The sequence below is a fragment of the Hylobates moloch genome, unplaced genomic scaffold, assembly GCF_009828535.3.
Source record: "Hylobates moloch isolate HMO894 unplaced genomic scaffold, HMol_V3 SCAFFOLD_17, whole genome shotgun sequence".
In the NCBI taxonomy this organism is placed as follows: Eukaryota; Metazoa; Chordata; class Mammalia; order Primates; family Hylobatidae; genus Hylobates; species Hylobates moloch.
In genome coordinates, this window is record NW_026652292.1 from 10882578 (window position 1) to 10897797 (window position 15220).

At 37.4% G+C, this 15220-nt stretch overlaps 1 long non-coding RNA gene across 1 annotated transcript; it reads left to right on the forward strand.

The window, feature by feature from the left end:
* The first annotated feature begins 212 nt into the window (after positions 1–212).
* LOC116456982 (uncharacterized) lies at positions 213–12697 on the forward strand. Its single transcript, XR_004244862.2, has 3 exons — positions 213–754; positions 5019–5093; positions 12388–12697. It is a non-coding gene; the product is annotated as an uncharacterized LOC116456982 (long non-coding RNA).
* The last annotated feature ends 2523 nt before the right edge of the window (positions 12698–15220 follow it).

Below are 15220 nucleotides of genomic sequence, written 5' to 3' on the forward strand. Positions count from 1 at the left end.
GTTGGGAGAGGGCCGAGCATCCTTGGGAACGCACGCCCTGGACCTGAGATGGGTGGATGCTCCGGAGCTAGGCGAAAGCTGGAAGGGACCCGGGAAGGGATGGAACCCCAGGTTACACCGCTTCCCTCATTCACGTGCAAGGCGCTGACAGTTGACTGGTGGGGCAGATGTCAGCCTGCAACAAAGGTCCGGGGTGCGAGGGGTCCTGGAGTGGCCAGGCGGGTTGGGGGAGGGAGGCCGGCGGAACGTGCTGTGAGGCGCAGGTAGATGCTCTTGCAGATCCTGTGATTCCAGAGCTAAGGAGGCACGACGTCCAGCAGAGGTCTTCTCCACAGCACCTGCCCAATCTTGCCATCACCTTCCCTGTTCAGATGGCATGTTTTTGGCGGGTAGTGAGAGTTTCTCCTTAGACAAAATCACTTCAGATTTGAATCTGGAATGTCTGTAAACTTCCTGCAAGAAAGACCCTTGCCCAGTCTGGAACTTGAGCAGATTAAGCTCTCTCCTCCCCTTCTTGTGCCACCTTGTCCTCCTCTCTTGGCCTCTTCTGCTGCATCTCTGCCACCTTCTCTTCTCCTTTTCTTCCTTCTTTCCCAGGCAAAAGTGAACCACTCCCCCGATCCTTCCCCACAGTGTTCCAATGCATCTCGCATTGGCTTCTTCACGTTCAGATCGGTTTTCCAGATCACCTCCTGGCTTGACTGCTCCTTGACCCCATCGGGACTTCCCCATGCGTATCCTGCTATGAAATACAGTAAGTGGAATCACCGTATTCAAAGTCTTGTTGAGAAACGAAACCCAAATCATGTGCCAAGGAAGGCCTCTGGGCCTTCGCCCCTGCCCCTCTGATTCAGCAGCAGTCAGGACGGGGTTCACCCCTGCTGCATTCTCAAGACAAGCCAAGCAGGGCACAGCCTGCCCAGGGGCCAGGTCGAATGTTCCTCCTAATTATGCCACAGGCATGACCCTGAACACCGCAGACTGTCTGAGGTTGTGATCTCCTCCACCCCACCCCCCCGCAGAGCTTGTTTCTGAAACACAAATAAGCATGACAGAATGCAGGAAATTGTAATAAAAGGGATTTGGTGCTTATGATTCTCAGTAACATTTTGCTTCTGTTTTGTGTTGGAAGAAATGATCCAACAAACTTAAATGATTTGAATATTCAAGTCTATTCTTTATTATACTTGGGAGTAAGTTGAAATATAAATGGAAGTAAGAGTAGAGGAGAAAAGTCATACAGAGGTTAAATAGGTAACAAATAATTGCTAGGAGGAGCAGATTAAGCAAAGACTATTGACAACAGTACAAATGTTCGCTTTTATTCCTCCTACCCTCGGTGTGGACATGCACACACAGGCTTGGTCTCACCTGCAAAAACAGTTCTCCAAGCTGACTCCAAGTGTGTTAAAGCCAGTTTGACATTAAAATATCCTGAGTCCTGTGAGGGAAGACATGCAAGACCATTTTTTTCATCACACGTTTAACTGTAATTTTTATCTTAGTTCTCAGAAAGGCAGTTCAATTACACTGAGTACTTGGTACAAGACAAATTAGCAGCACCGTATCCATTAGGCCACATTATATTTCAAGAGGTGTTCTTAGTTCCCACCTGAGCTTGTGTCAGTCTGCTATTGTTTGGTTTTCTCTTTGCATCTTCTAACTCAAGATGTCAGTGGGGAGGTGGGAGGGGAGATGAGGGGACTTCAGTTACTCTTTAGATTAAAATGGAGGTAGATGTGTAGACACTATCCACAGGTAATAATATGTGTCTTTTATGGCTAATATAGATCTAAGTAAAGAAAATAATTTTCTAACGTTTTTTAGTTATTTTTGAGATGAGCAATGACAAATTCTATCAACTAATTGTGTGTCGTGGAAATGACCTGCAGGCAGTCCCTACAGATACTATTGAGGCTGGGGCTGGTGTGATGTGGTTATTTAGGAAGCAGAGTGGTAATGTTCAATGTCCTGGACTGCTTTGATTTAATTCACTCAGTGCCCCATTTCATTGAAACATTTATGATTTTTATTCTTCTAGGATAATTTGTAACTTAAGATATTATTCAATTCACAATTAGATAATATTGAAAAATAAAGCAAAATGAACATGTATAATGTTAGATCTTGGAACGACTCACTGCTGCCATCTTTTGCCTCCTGCTTCCGATAGTTCTTATATAAAGGAATATTCTGAATCCTCAAATTCACTATGAGACCAGAACATTATTAGTTTATTATTTTCAAATTACAGTACTCAATGCTCAGTGAAAAACCTTCATTGTATTTCTTCTGTTTATGCATTAATAGAGTTATGTGATACAGAAATCACATATAAATACTAAGTGCTATATCTCTTGATTTTTGAAATCACTTTTCAAAATTTGAAGCAAACATTTTTATATGGAAGTGTAACTTAATTTTAGAAATAAAATCTAATAATTCAAAATATTTTTTATAAACATATGTGTCTTATTTTGTAATTCAAAGTATGTCGATTTTAGGAGAATGGCATTCTTATTTAAGTCACAGCTGTTTCAATATGGCACTGTTTGTTGCTATTGAGATTCAAATAGAAGATAATATTTTTGTAATTTTTTAAGTGAATTACCCATTGATAAACAATTGAGAAATTTTCAAATTGGGAAATGAAATCAGGTGAGTGATTATTGTTGCTGTTCAGTATTTAAATAGGGAGAGTAATGATACTTCTTTCAATTCACAATTTAAATTTTAAAGCAAATTACCTGAAATAGTAACCCAATAGTGTCATCATATGTACATGTGTGTATATATTTGGGAGGCTAACACACACTGTTTGCTCTTGATCATAAAAGATATGATATTTATTACCTGAAAATATCTCTATGTTTTTGAAGACTGTAAAGTAGTTAACTAATTTAAACTAACCATTTTAGTTAAGATCAACGTGTGGGTCATTTCACTATTTGATTGCAAACTTCACATTTTCACTCAAATTGCCTTTTATTATTGCTGCAACTCCTATGATGGTGTCATTCATTCATTCAGCAAATGTTTATTGAGCATCCATCCACTGTGGTTCAGTACTGGCCAAAATTTGGAGAATTAGTAGCAAACAATAGAGAAGACGACAAATTTCTTATCCTCCCGGAGTTTAATTATAAATTGGGGTTATTGGGGAAAGCAGAAACTGAAGCACTGCAAAGAGGTAATCACCACCAGAAGCTGAAATGAGGCACACAAGTGTCCTCATTTCTTCCTAATTGTCTATGTGCCTCAGTGTATTGGCTTCCTGTTATGGGAGGAAAGTTCATCCATATTGGATTAAACCGTGGTGGTTGGATTCTGTTACCTGCACCAAATTCAAGCTCAAATTGAGATATATGTTATCTGTAATGTCTCTCCTCTGCTCACTATAGCTGTTATTACTTTATTTCCCACACAATGTATTTTCTCCAAAAATTAAAACATTTTTTCAACAAAGTGAGTAAATGAATATGGTCTAAATCATATGTCTTAGAAGATAAATGAAGGTATAAGACGAGGTTTTTATTGTCACTGACCAATAAATTCATGTTCACAGCATTGCACAATGAGTCCACCTCAATGATTTTTATACTATCTCCCAAAATGAAATATCCCATTTTCAGTCTTTGTTCTCTTTAATGTTCTCTACCCACTCCAGTGTTACTCTCAAGGTTGTACAGAATACACGTTCTGAAATCGATTTACTCATTAAAATGAAATCCTTGAAGCTCTCATTTTATTACCCATAAATAAGCCAAATCTTGCCTCTTGCTTTGTTGTGAAAATTAAATGAATGAATCAGTCTATGATAAGCAAATGGCTCTATGCCTGGCAAATAGGGAGCAATTAGTAAATGATGGCGAACATGAGTCATGACATTAGAATATCTCTTTCACCTCTGCTGTTTTCATCAGCTTGCTATATCAAAACCCACTTATTATCTGATTGCGCATATCTTATTCAGTCATCAAGACACCTAGAAGATACCGTTTTGCCAGTGAGCTTTTTCATATTCATTTCTTTCAAATAAACATTAACTAAATCTCTCCCACATGCAGGTAATTATATCATGCAGACTAATCATAAGAGTTTACGGAGATCTCCATTTTGTAAACTGGTTGTGTTTCATGCTTTCACTGAATTTATAGGAATTCGAAAACACATCACATTCAGATTACAGAGTCAGGTAGCTTACTTTTTCATCATATTTCATCATGTCTATACATTTATATGCTTTGTCTACTCCATACAATGTGTTGCTTTAGTTTATATGTTGATAACAATGTTATCTAACATTATTTTCCATATTCTCTGAGATTGTGTCTATGTACATAGAATATGTATGCGAGCAGTTAGATTTTCTATTTGTGAAGTATATTATACTTCTATAATAAGCAAAAATAAATGTTTCACAAAATCTTTACACAAATGTACTCTAACATGAAATGTTCAATTATTTGAAAAAATCATTTTCCTTACAATTCTGCAAAGATGAAACATATATATTGTTAGGAATAGGAACTTAATGAATGTTTCAAATCATTGAGCATTTCATGTTAGAGTATATTTGTGTAAATATTTTGTTAAACATTTATTTTTGCTTATTAGAGAAGTAACAAGTTCTCATTTAAAGAATTTTAAAAATCAGAAAGTTATGAAAAATATCTAATTCTACCACTCAGAAAAAACACAGTGTACAAATGCCTACCCTCTTATTTACTTAAAATTATATTCCTACACTTTCCCATTCCATTTTTCAAACTTTTCTAAGTTTAGATTATTCTTTATATAAGTTTTCTGTTTTATACATTTTGACTGTTATCACATGACCTTTCCTGTGGTAAATAAAGGTTCAATGAAGGTTGTTTTCTCAAATTGTTTGAAAAGAAAAACACCCCAATTATATCTATTTCTGAGTAGGATGAAATAGCTTATGGGACCGCCATGGCTCTGGTAAGAATAATTAGAATTTTTGAATGAAAAACAAAAATATTTATCTTATGTATCAGAAACCTGCTGAAGCAAAAAGGACTGGAGGAGCCAAGATTCCAGACACGCAAGAATGTGGCTGCCGAGCTAATGTGGTATGTCTGCTTTTTCTCTGATAACTTCGGCCAGTTCTGGATACAGTGAAAGAGGCTGGGTTTTGAGGCTTTTCCGGGGTAGGGGCCACTGTCTGAGACAGAGATATCAGCAGAATCTTTGTTAGCCTCATAGGGCTTTAGACTGAAGCCCGAGGGATCGAGATCCGGGTAAGAAGAAAGGAGCAGAGAACTGGGACAGAAACATGGCTGGTATTCCCTTCAAAACTTTTAATAACTTATAAAGCTGCACAGGACTAAACAGCTAAACAAAAAGCCTCTGAAAAGCAGATATAATTTTAACAGTCCTGCTGTGCAGAGAAGAAAAGCATTCACATCCAGTACCAGCCCCACCTTAGGAGATATTTCAAGTTATCAGTTAAAACTCCTAGAGTGTTGTACCCTGGGAGCTAGAGAAAACAGAGGTGGAATAAAACGTAACAATACTGTAATTCCTCTCCAATTTAGTGAAGTCGCTGATTGGAATAGAGGTTACTAGGTGATCTATCTGCCTAGCAGAGGAAGGGGTGAAACCTTTTAGGCAAACCTCTGCAATTTTTAAATATTCACTGTCCAGCATTCAATAAAATCTGTTATTCAGAATTAGTAGCAAATGACCAAAAAACAATTAACAAATGTAGAATTGGAAAAGACCCATGGGTGATCTATATACTAGAATTAGCAGACAAAATATCTAAAATGATAATGATCAATATGTCCAACAGAATATAGGACTGTAGAGAAAGATGAAAAAGAAAAAACATGAAAAGGAAAAGATGGAGAAATTCACCAAAGAATTGAAAACTATGAGAAGAATGAATCCACTGGGAATCCTAGAACTTAAAAATGTGGCAAATTAATTTAGTAACAAATTTTATTTGATCCATCACATATAAAATTGTATCAATCCACATGTAACATTTGACAAAATCAGCCATGTGCTGGATTGTAAAGCAAGTCACATGCATGAAATGATTGTCTCCATTCAAGAGAATATTCTCAGAGAACAGTGTCATTAAGCCAGAAATCAATAACTAAAAAAACAAGAAAATCTTCCTATGCACAATTTAATCTGCACTACTTCAAAATAAATCTACTTGAGAAAGTTGAATTATTTTAACATAAATGATAACGTGTACAATTGCAAGATGCAACAAAAACAGTCTTTACAATATCTATAAAATATATTATGTACAAAATATATAAAAACAAGTTGCAGACATTTGACAGCAGCCAATGTAAGGCTGCTATTCTTGAGCTATTCTGGAGAGACAAAGTATTCAAAAGTCACTCCACTTTTGCACTGCCTTTCTCCCTAGGTACATTTTCTGGGGTGTGGTAGAAGCAAGATCTGGATTTCCACTGAACAGAGAAGGCAAGGATTAAATCTGGGTTTGTTAAAGTGTCTTCAATGTGGAAGAGACAGTGCTGGAAAAGAAAGAGTCATAGAGAGGGAAATACAGAAGTTTACATAGAAATGCCCCTTGAGGCTGGGTGCAGTGGCTCACGCCTGTAATCCCAACACTTTGGGAGGCCGAGTTGTGTGGATCACCTGAGGTTAGGAGTTCGAGACCAGCCTGGCCAACATGGCAAAACCCCGTCTCTACTAAAAATACAAAAATTAGCTGGGTGTGGTGGTGTGCACCTGTAATCCCAGCTACTCGGGAGGCTGAGACAGGAGAACTGCTTGAACCCAGGAGGCGGAGGTTGCAGTGAGGCAAAATTGTTCCACTGCACTCCAGCCTGGGTGACACAGACTTCATCTCAAAAATAAATAAATACATACATACATAAAATAAATCCCCCTTGATCCTTGAGTAACTTGACGAAATCGTGGATTCATGAGAGTAGAACAAGACTCCAAGAAGCAAGATAGAGAACTGCTGGGAAGCAAAGAACTGAGGATAGATTTCGCAGCTTCTTCAGTGGTATGGATTTCGGTGGTCAGGCCTGACTAAAGTGAAGAATGTTTAGAACAAGTCAAAGATGGAGTTGAGATGTCAGACACGCCATCAGATACAGGTGTTATAAATTGAATCATATTCCCCTCCCAATTCATATGTTGATGCTATCAGATACAGGTGTTATAAATTGAATCATGTTCCCCTCCCAATTCATGTGTTGAAGTCCTAACTCCTAGTGCACCTGTATTTGGAGATGGGGCCCTTAGAGACATAATTAAGGTTAAATGAGGTCATAAAAATGGTCCCTAGGCCTGGCGTGGTGGCTCACACCTGTAATCCTAGCAGTTTGGAAGGCCAGGTTGGGTGGATCACCTGAGGTCAGGAGTTTGAGACCAGCCTGGCCAACGTGGTGAAACCCCGTCTCTACTAAAAATACAAAAATTAGCCTGGCATGGTGGCGGGCACCTGTATTCCCAGCTACTTGGGAGGCTGAGGCAGGAGAATCGCTTGAACTGGGAGGTGTATGTTGCAGTGAGCTGAGATCATGCCATTGCACTCCAGCCTGGGCAACAGAGTGAGACTCCATCTCAAAAAAAAAAAAAAAAAGGAAAAAAGAAAAGAAAACAAAGAAAAAGGGCTGTAATCCAGTACAACTTGTGTCCCTATAAGAAAGGAAGACACCAGGGATGCCTGTGCACAGAGGAAAGGCCACATGAAGGTGCAAGAAGTTGGTCCTCTGCAAGCCAAGGGGAGAGACCTCAGAGAAACCTACCCTGCCAGCATCTTGATCTTGGACTTCTAGCCTCAAGAACAGTGAGACAATAATTCTCTGCTGTTTAAGCATTCACTCTGTGTCGTTTTGTTATGGCAGCCCTAGCAAACTAATGAAAAGAGTAAAGATAAGCACACTTTAGGACTGAGGTCTACGACCTAGAAATATGGGGGCGGAGGGGGGGAAATGTGATAGATCTCTTTGAAGAGAGTGTAAAACCAGGGCTTAACAGCTCAATTTATTCCATTAGTACTTTGTTGCCAACATAAAACCCAATACTTTTTGATGGATAATAAATGTAATCCAGTGCCTTTTCAAGATATTATCAAAAAATTGACAAATATAATTTTAAAAAGGAAGAAAAAATAACCAGGTTGTACAAAGAAAAAAAAAATCTATCACAATGAAGTTGTTGACAGCCAAATATTGAAAAAGTAATTCTTGAAAGCAGGTAGAGAAAAAAGACACATTACACACAGAAATACAATTGTTACATACATTGGTAACTCAAAAGAATTTATGGAGGCCAGGAAACAATGAAACAAAATTTTTTAAATACAGGAAAAAAAGCATATAAGTGAAATAAAAAAGAATTCATTGCTAGCCGTCTTGTTCTAACAGAAATGTAAAAGGAAGTTCATCAGGCTGATAGGAAAAGGGAGCAGAGGAAAACTTGGAACTTTAGAAATGAAGAAAGAGCAACAGAAATAGTAAATATCTAGGTCAATATAAAAGACTATGTTTTCCTCTTCAAGTCAGTTACATATATATTACCGTTAAATGTTAAAATTTTAACATTTTCCAATGTGGCTTTTGATATTCATTGAAATAACACATTTAGAAACTGTAACAAAATGTCAGTTGGTAGTAGTTGGTGGTAGGGTAGCGTAGAGGTACTTAACATGGTTGCAAGGGTTCTGTATAATAATTGAAGTGGTGCCGGGCGTGGTGGCTCATGTAGTCCCAGCACTTTGGGAGGCCGAGGCAGGTGGATCACGAGGTCAGGAGATCGAGACCACGGTGAAACCCCGTCTCTACTAAAAACACAAAAAAATTAGCCGGGCGTGGTGGCGGGCGCCTGTAGTTCCAGCTACTCTGAGAGGCTGAGGCAGGAGAACGGCGTGAACCCGGGAGGCGGAGCTTGCAGTGAGCCGAGATCGCGCCACTGCACTCCAGCCTGGGCGACAGAGCGAGACTCTGTCTCAAAAAATAAAAAATAAAAAAAAATAATTGAAGTGGTACGTTATTAACTCTACTAACCAATAATAAAAATAATACAAAGACATGTAGCCAGAAAACCCACAGACAAATTGAAATAGAATATTAAAAATACTTGAGTAATCCATAACAAGGCAGACAAGAGGAAACAGGAAGAAATGCAGAAGGGACAAACAGAAAAATGAAATAAAATGGTAGACATAAATTCGTTTATATTAATAATTATATTAAACTTTAATGGCTTATCTACTTCAGTTAAAGGGCAGATACTGACAGTGAATGAAAAGCAAGATCCTGCCAGAGACCAAAAACAAAAGCACAGATATTGAAAGTAAAGGATAGAAAAAGATCTACTCTGCAAAAGTAAGCCAAAGAAAGCGAGAGTTTATATTAACGTCAGATAAAATAAACTTCGAGACGCAGATAATGTAATTAGATAGAGAGGAACATTTCGTAATGATAAAAGGGTTAAATTATCAAGAAGAAATAACAATTTAAAATGCACATCCCAGAGCCTCAAAATACATGAAGCAAAAATGAATAGAATTAAAGGGAGACCCAGACAATCATGTGTTATAAGAGATTTTAACAGCGTTCTTGCAGTAATTCATATAGTAACCAGACAAAAAGTCTGATTATAAACACCATGTTCTTTACCTCCTGATTATACACACCATTGTGTGAGTCCCTCTTCTTGAGTTTAGGCTGGACCTAGCAACTTACTTTTATTGAACAGCATCCATATATCTGCAGAAATTATAAATATCCATAGAAAACTGGATTGGTATTTTAAACCTGAAATTCATTTATGAAAGACTGTAGCATCTATTGCTTCAATTTCTTTCTGGTTCATCGAGCTTAATCATTCTGATCAAACATCCTGCCATATTGTGAGCTGCTCCATGGAGAGACCCACATGGCAAGGAATTCAGGGTGGCATCTGACCAACAGCCAGTGAGCAACCGAGGCTGTCATCAAAGAGCCCATGTGTAACTGCATCTTGCCACAGCACACACACATACACACACACACACACACACACACACACACACACACACACGAGTAAACCCGGAAGTGAATCCTTCCAAAACCAAGACATAGTTGACTGCAGCCCTGGCCAGCAACTTGACTGAACCTTGTGAGAGACTTTGAATCACTGTGTCAAGCTAAGCCACATTGGAATTCCTGAACCACAGGAACTGTAAAATAATAGATGTTTTTATTTTATTTTATTTTATTTTATTTTATTTTATTTTATTTTATTTTATTTTATTTTATTTTATTTTTTGAGATGGAGTCTTGCCTTGTTACCCAGGATGGAGTGCAGGGGCGCGATATGAGCTCATGCAAACTCCACCTCACGGATTCAAGCGATTCTCCTACCTCAGCTTCTTGAGTAGCTGGGATTACAGGCACGTGCCACCATGCCAGGCTAATTTTTGTATTTTTAGTAGAGACGGGGTTTTGCTGTGTTAGCAAGGCTGGTCTCAAATTCCTGGCTTCTGGTGATCCACCCACCTCGGCCTCCCAAAGTGCTGGGATTACAGTCATGAGCCACCATGCCCAGCCAGTAATAGGTGTTTTAAGTAAAAAAGTTCAGGTGAAATTTGTTACAAAGCAATAGATGACAAATACAAACCCTATCTTGACAAAGACTACTTCAGTAGTTCAATTGTAAATTAATATTTAAATTAAAATATAAATTGTATTTGTTGTTTAGTTGATTGATTTAATTTTGAAATTAAATTTAAACACTCATTCCAAAAGCAGTAGAAAATATGAGGCACATATATAGAGAGATGTATATATAGATAGATATAAAACAGAAATTGGATCCATAATTCAAAACCTTTTTACGAAGAAACTCAAGACAAGGTAGCTTTAATAGTAAATTATCTTTCAAATACTTAAGGAAGAAAATTATTCTGGTTTTATACAAATTTACCAGAGATGATAAAAAAAGGAGAGCACTTCTACACTCATGGTATGAGGCCACTATAAACTTGACACCAAAGTCTAATGTGGACTTTACAGAAAAGCAAAAATATGAGTTTTATCTCATAAATGTAAATACAAACTGCTAAAGAAAATAATTAACTTCCAATTGAGTTAACAGATACATTTTAAAAATACATTATAAACAAGTGAAGTTTATCTTAGGAAAGGAAAGCTTTTTTAAACATCTGAATATCAACTGCCATATTCACCACATTAACAGAATAAAGGAGAAAAATCACACATTCAGGGAAAAGCTTTTAATAACATCCAATACCCGTCTAAGGTAAAGAAAGAAAAAGCAATTTAGCAAACTAGGATTAGAAGGAAACACCACTAATCTGATGGTTAACTAGAAAAAAAGCACCTATAGATTTTCCTCTGAGTTCTAGAAAATAAGACAAAGATGTCTATTATCACCACTTCTTTTCAACATTTTACTGTAAATGCTGGCCAGTGAAACGAGGCAATAAAGAGAAATAAAGGTTGTAAAAATAGAAAGCATGGAGAGCAGGATGGTACTCCCCCAAAGATCTCTACATCTGAATTGTTGTAACATAAAAATATGTTCCTTATATGGCAAAAGGGACTTTTCAGATGTGATTAAATTAAGGATTTTGAGATGGGGGGTTATCATGGATTGTCCAGGTAGGCCAATGTGATCACAAGGGTCACTATAAGTGGAGAGGGAGGCAGAAGAGCGAGAATGAGAAAGAGATTGAAGTTCTTATGGTGCTGGCTTTGAAGATGAGAGGAGGAAGGGACCTGAGCCAAGGAATAAAAGTGGCCCGCAGAACTGGAAAGGCAAGGAAAATAAATTTTCCACTAGAGTCTCCACAAAGGAGCAGTGTCCTGCCAACATCTTGGCTTTAGCCCAGTGCAAACCATCTCGTATTTCTGATCTTCCAAATTGTAAGATAATGAATATGTGTTGTTTGAAGCCACTAAGTTAGGGAGTTATGGGTAATTTATCACAGCAATAATAAGAAATAGATACAGAAGAGACTGTATGTATACAACATCCAAGACTCTGCTATCAAATTCAATATGTGAATTCATCAAGAACACTGGATTCATATTCAAGATGTGCCCATTGTATTTTGATAAACTTGCAGCAAAATATTGGGAAAAAAACACAATTTTTAACAAACACCATTCACGAAAAATATTAAATACCTATATTGCCTCTAACAAGGATAGGCAAGATCTTAACAATGAAAAGTATAAAATTTCTGAGAATGACCAAAGAATTTCTACATAAATGTAAAGATATTCATAGTTATGAATTAGAAGACTCAAAATTGTTCAGATAAAATTCTTCATAAATGTATCTATACATTCAGTGCAACACTCATAAAAATCCATGGTGTTTTTAAACATTGATATGTTGATTCTAATATTTGTACAGGAGTGAAACGTGCCCAGGATAACCAAGTCAATCTTGGATTTGAAGAATAAATTTCTAGGATATACACTACTGGATGCAAAACTTATTATAAATCTATAGTAATTAAGACAATGTGATATTTGCACAAGGATAGAAAAAAGACAAAGGAGTAAGATAGAGTTCAGAAATTAACATACATGGATTGTCAGTTGACTCATGCCAGAACTGTCAGTGAACAGCAGTGAAAAATCCCAACAGCAAGATGAAGACTGTGTGAGTGAAATGCCTTTCCTTTGTGAAGTTGGAAAAGGGGGAAATTTTGAAAGGGGAGTAGGGAAGGAAATTATGCTCTTATATCACAAATATGTTGTTGAGAAAATAAACTTCACAGAAAAAAACATATTTGGATGTTGATCATTTGAAAAGTGACTTCTTTAAACTGAATGGTACCCTTGGAAAGTCAGTGTGTGCCACCACGATGATCTCACGTGGGGACTGCTGGTTTGTAATGGAGATTCAGGAACCTTTGTCAGATCTCAATCACTAAACTGATTGTTGAGTAAATGGATGTTCTTATTTTACTCTTTTTAACTTATGAATAGCTGTACTTTGATTTAATTTTAAAATTATCATGCATGTGGTTCTGGAAGATTTATAATACATAAATATAAACATAAAAAATATAAAGATAGAATATGCAAAATATAATTACAGAAATAAATAATAGTAATGATAGATGTAATTAAAATAACTTCAAAATATCAATATTCCTCTATCAAATTTGCAAAGTCTTCTTCACTTGTAATATTCAGTGTTGGTTAGAAGGGAGAGACGCCAATGAAATGCACATCATCACCACAGTTTTAGGGGATAGTTTGCAATACATGTTGAGATCCTGAAGAACTTAATCTACTTTATGGAAAGTGATTTTGAAGGTCTCGTTATGAAGTAGAGCATGGGAAACTGAAGTAAACCTTTCATTGATAACTCAGACCAATAATATAGATGTTAATGTACTGTGACACCATGACAGCCTCAGGTGTCATTGCAGTATCTCTTGACCTGTATTAAATGACTCTAGTCTTTGAACATTTAGCTGTCACCAAGCAAGCACCTATCTATACAGGCCATTTGAGTGCCTCTGCTTTCGGGATTCCCTTCCCTGCATGCACACACATGTGTAGTGTGATGGGTCCCCTACCAGGTTACTTAGGATGTATACCCACTGCTTGAACCCAAAGGCCAGGCATTGAGCCAAGGCCCTGATGCCCAGCAGAGGAGAAAGTGTCCCTGAGAACTTAAACATCCCTGGAGTATATGAGAACCTACCAAGAAAACCAGTCTCATCACTTAAACGCAGTAGGCAAAGAGCCAGAAAATCAGCTTAAAAGTACTTTACAGACAAGAGGCAGCATGGATCTCTAGCACTGCCCTGCTGTTATCCAGGAGCGCCCTGTATGTAAGTCCTAATAAACTTTATGTAATTGTCAAGTTGGACTTTCCCAAGTAATTATTTGGTCTCTCAGCACCTTCCTTGTTCCAGAGGTAGAGGGGGGTGTGGGTGTTATAGTCCCAGGTTTCTCTCTTAACAGTATGCAACATCAAGATTCCCATCTGCTTTTGCAACAGAGTCCCTGCTGTAGTAGAGATCAAGATACTTTCCTGGGACATTTCTAGCTTTATTTTTTCAGGATGTATAAATACAATATTTTGCAAAACACTTGAAGACAAAAAAGAATGTAAAATAAGAAAGCAGGATGATTTTGCAGTGCAATGGATAGGCAGGTTGTTTAATGGATAAATATCAACCTGAAAAGAGGACTCAGTAATTTGTAAGTAGCCTTTCCTGGCTTTGTATTTTAAGCCTCTACATTTAAAAGGAGGCACATGATATCAGTTTGGGAAAAGAAAGTTGAAGAATTGAAAGACAGCATAAAGTCTCAAAACATATTTCAGGAGATGATGGCAGTGGTCTAAAACTAAAAAGATGAAATTCAATGGAGAGAAATGCAAAGTCCTTCCTTAGGTTAAAACAATGGTATAATAAATCCTGGTTAGGAGGCTGTGGATTCTGAACTGGGATCCATGTACCAGAGCTGCATTGGCCACGCCCAGGCCTTGGGAACGTGGGTGTTCCTGGAATCAGTTGCTTCCCACTTGGTTCAATCTGTTCAGGGAAATTTCCTTCAGTGCCTACAAGAGAAGATTGGCCTTTCTAACTACTGCAAGCTGCTGCTAATTTTATTCAAAGGCGAATATCGGAGACACCAGCGGATTCCCCACCTGCCTGGAAAGCTGCCTTCATCTTAGTATCATGGAACGAGAAGCTGAAGCACCAATTACGGTCTGCTGTGCCAATAATACCTCTGACACCACCTGGAACCTCATTTGGCGTCTTCCTTATTGTGACTCAGCACTGCCATCCTCAGCTGCACAGAAAATTCAAGCCCTCTGGTCACTTTGCTTTTCATTACTTGTTACCATCTCACAGCTCTGTGTTCTTCTCTGGAAATTTTGGCTTAACATAATTAAATACTCCTAAATTACTTTTTGACCAAATTAGTTTTAATTTTATTCTTAAAAATTCATGACTTTGCACAAATTATTAAGAGACCTCTGTTCAGGTTGACATCTATTCATTAAACCCAAGTTTCATAGTTCTTACTCTTTTTATATGACTTATTATTGTTTTTCATTAAGCATAAATCACTCTTATTTACCTACATTGTTTATTCCTCAGTATACTAAAGACATGGAAATGAATTTAAATTTCAACTTTAATAAATAAATTTACAATAATCGTTGCTCTAAATCATGAATAGTCAACCACAACCAAATTGTGTTTATTTAATTC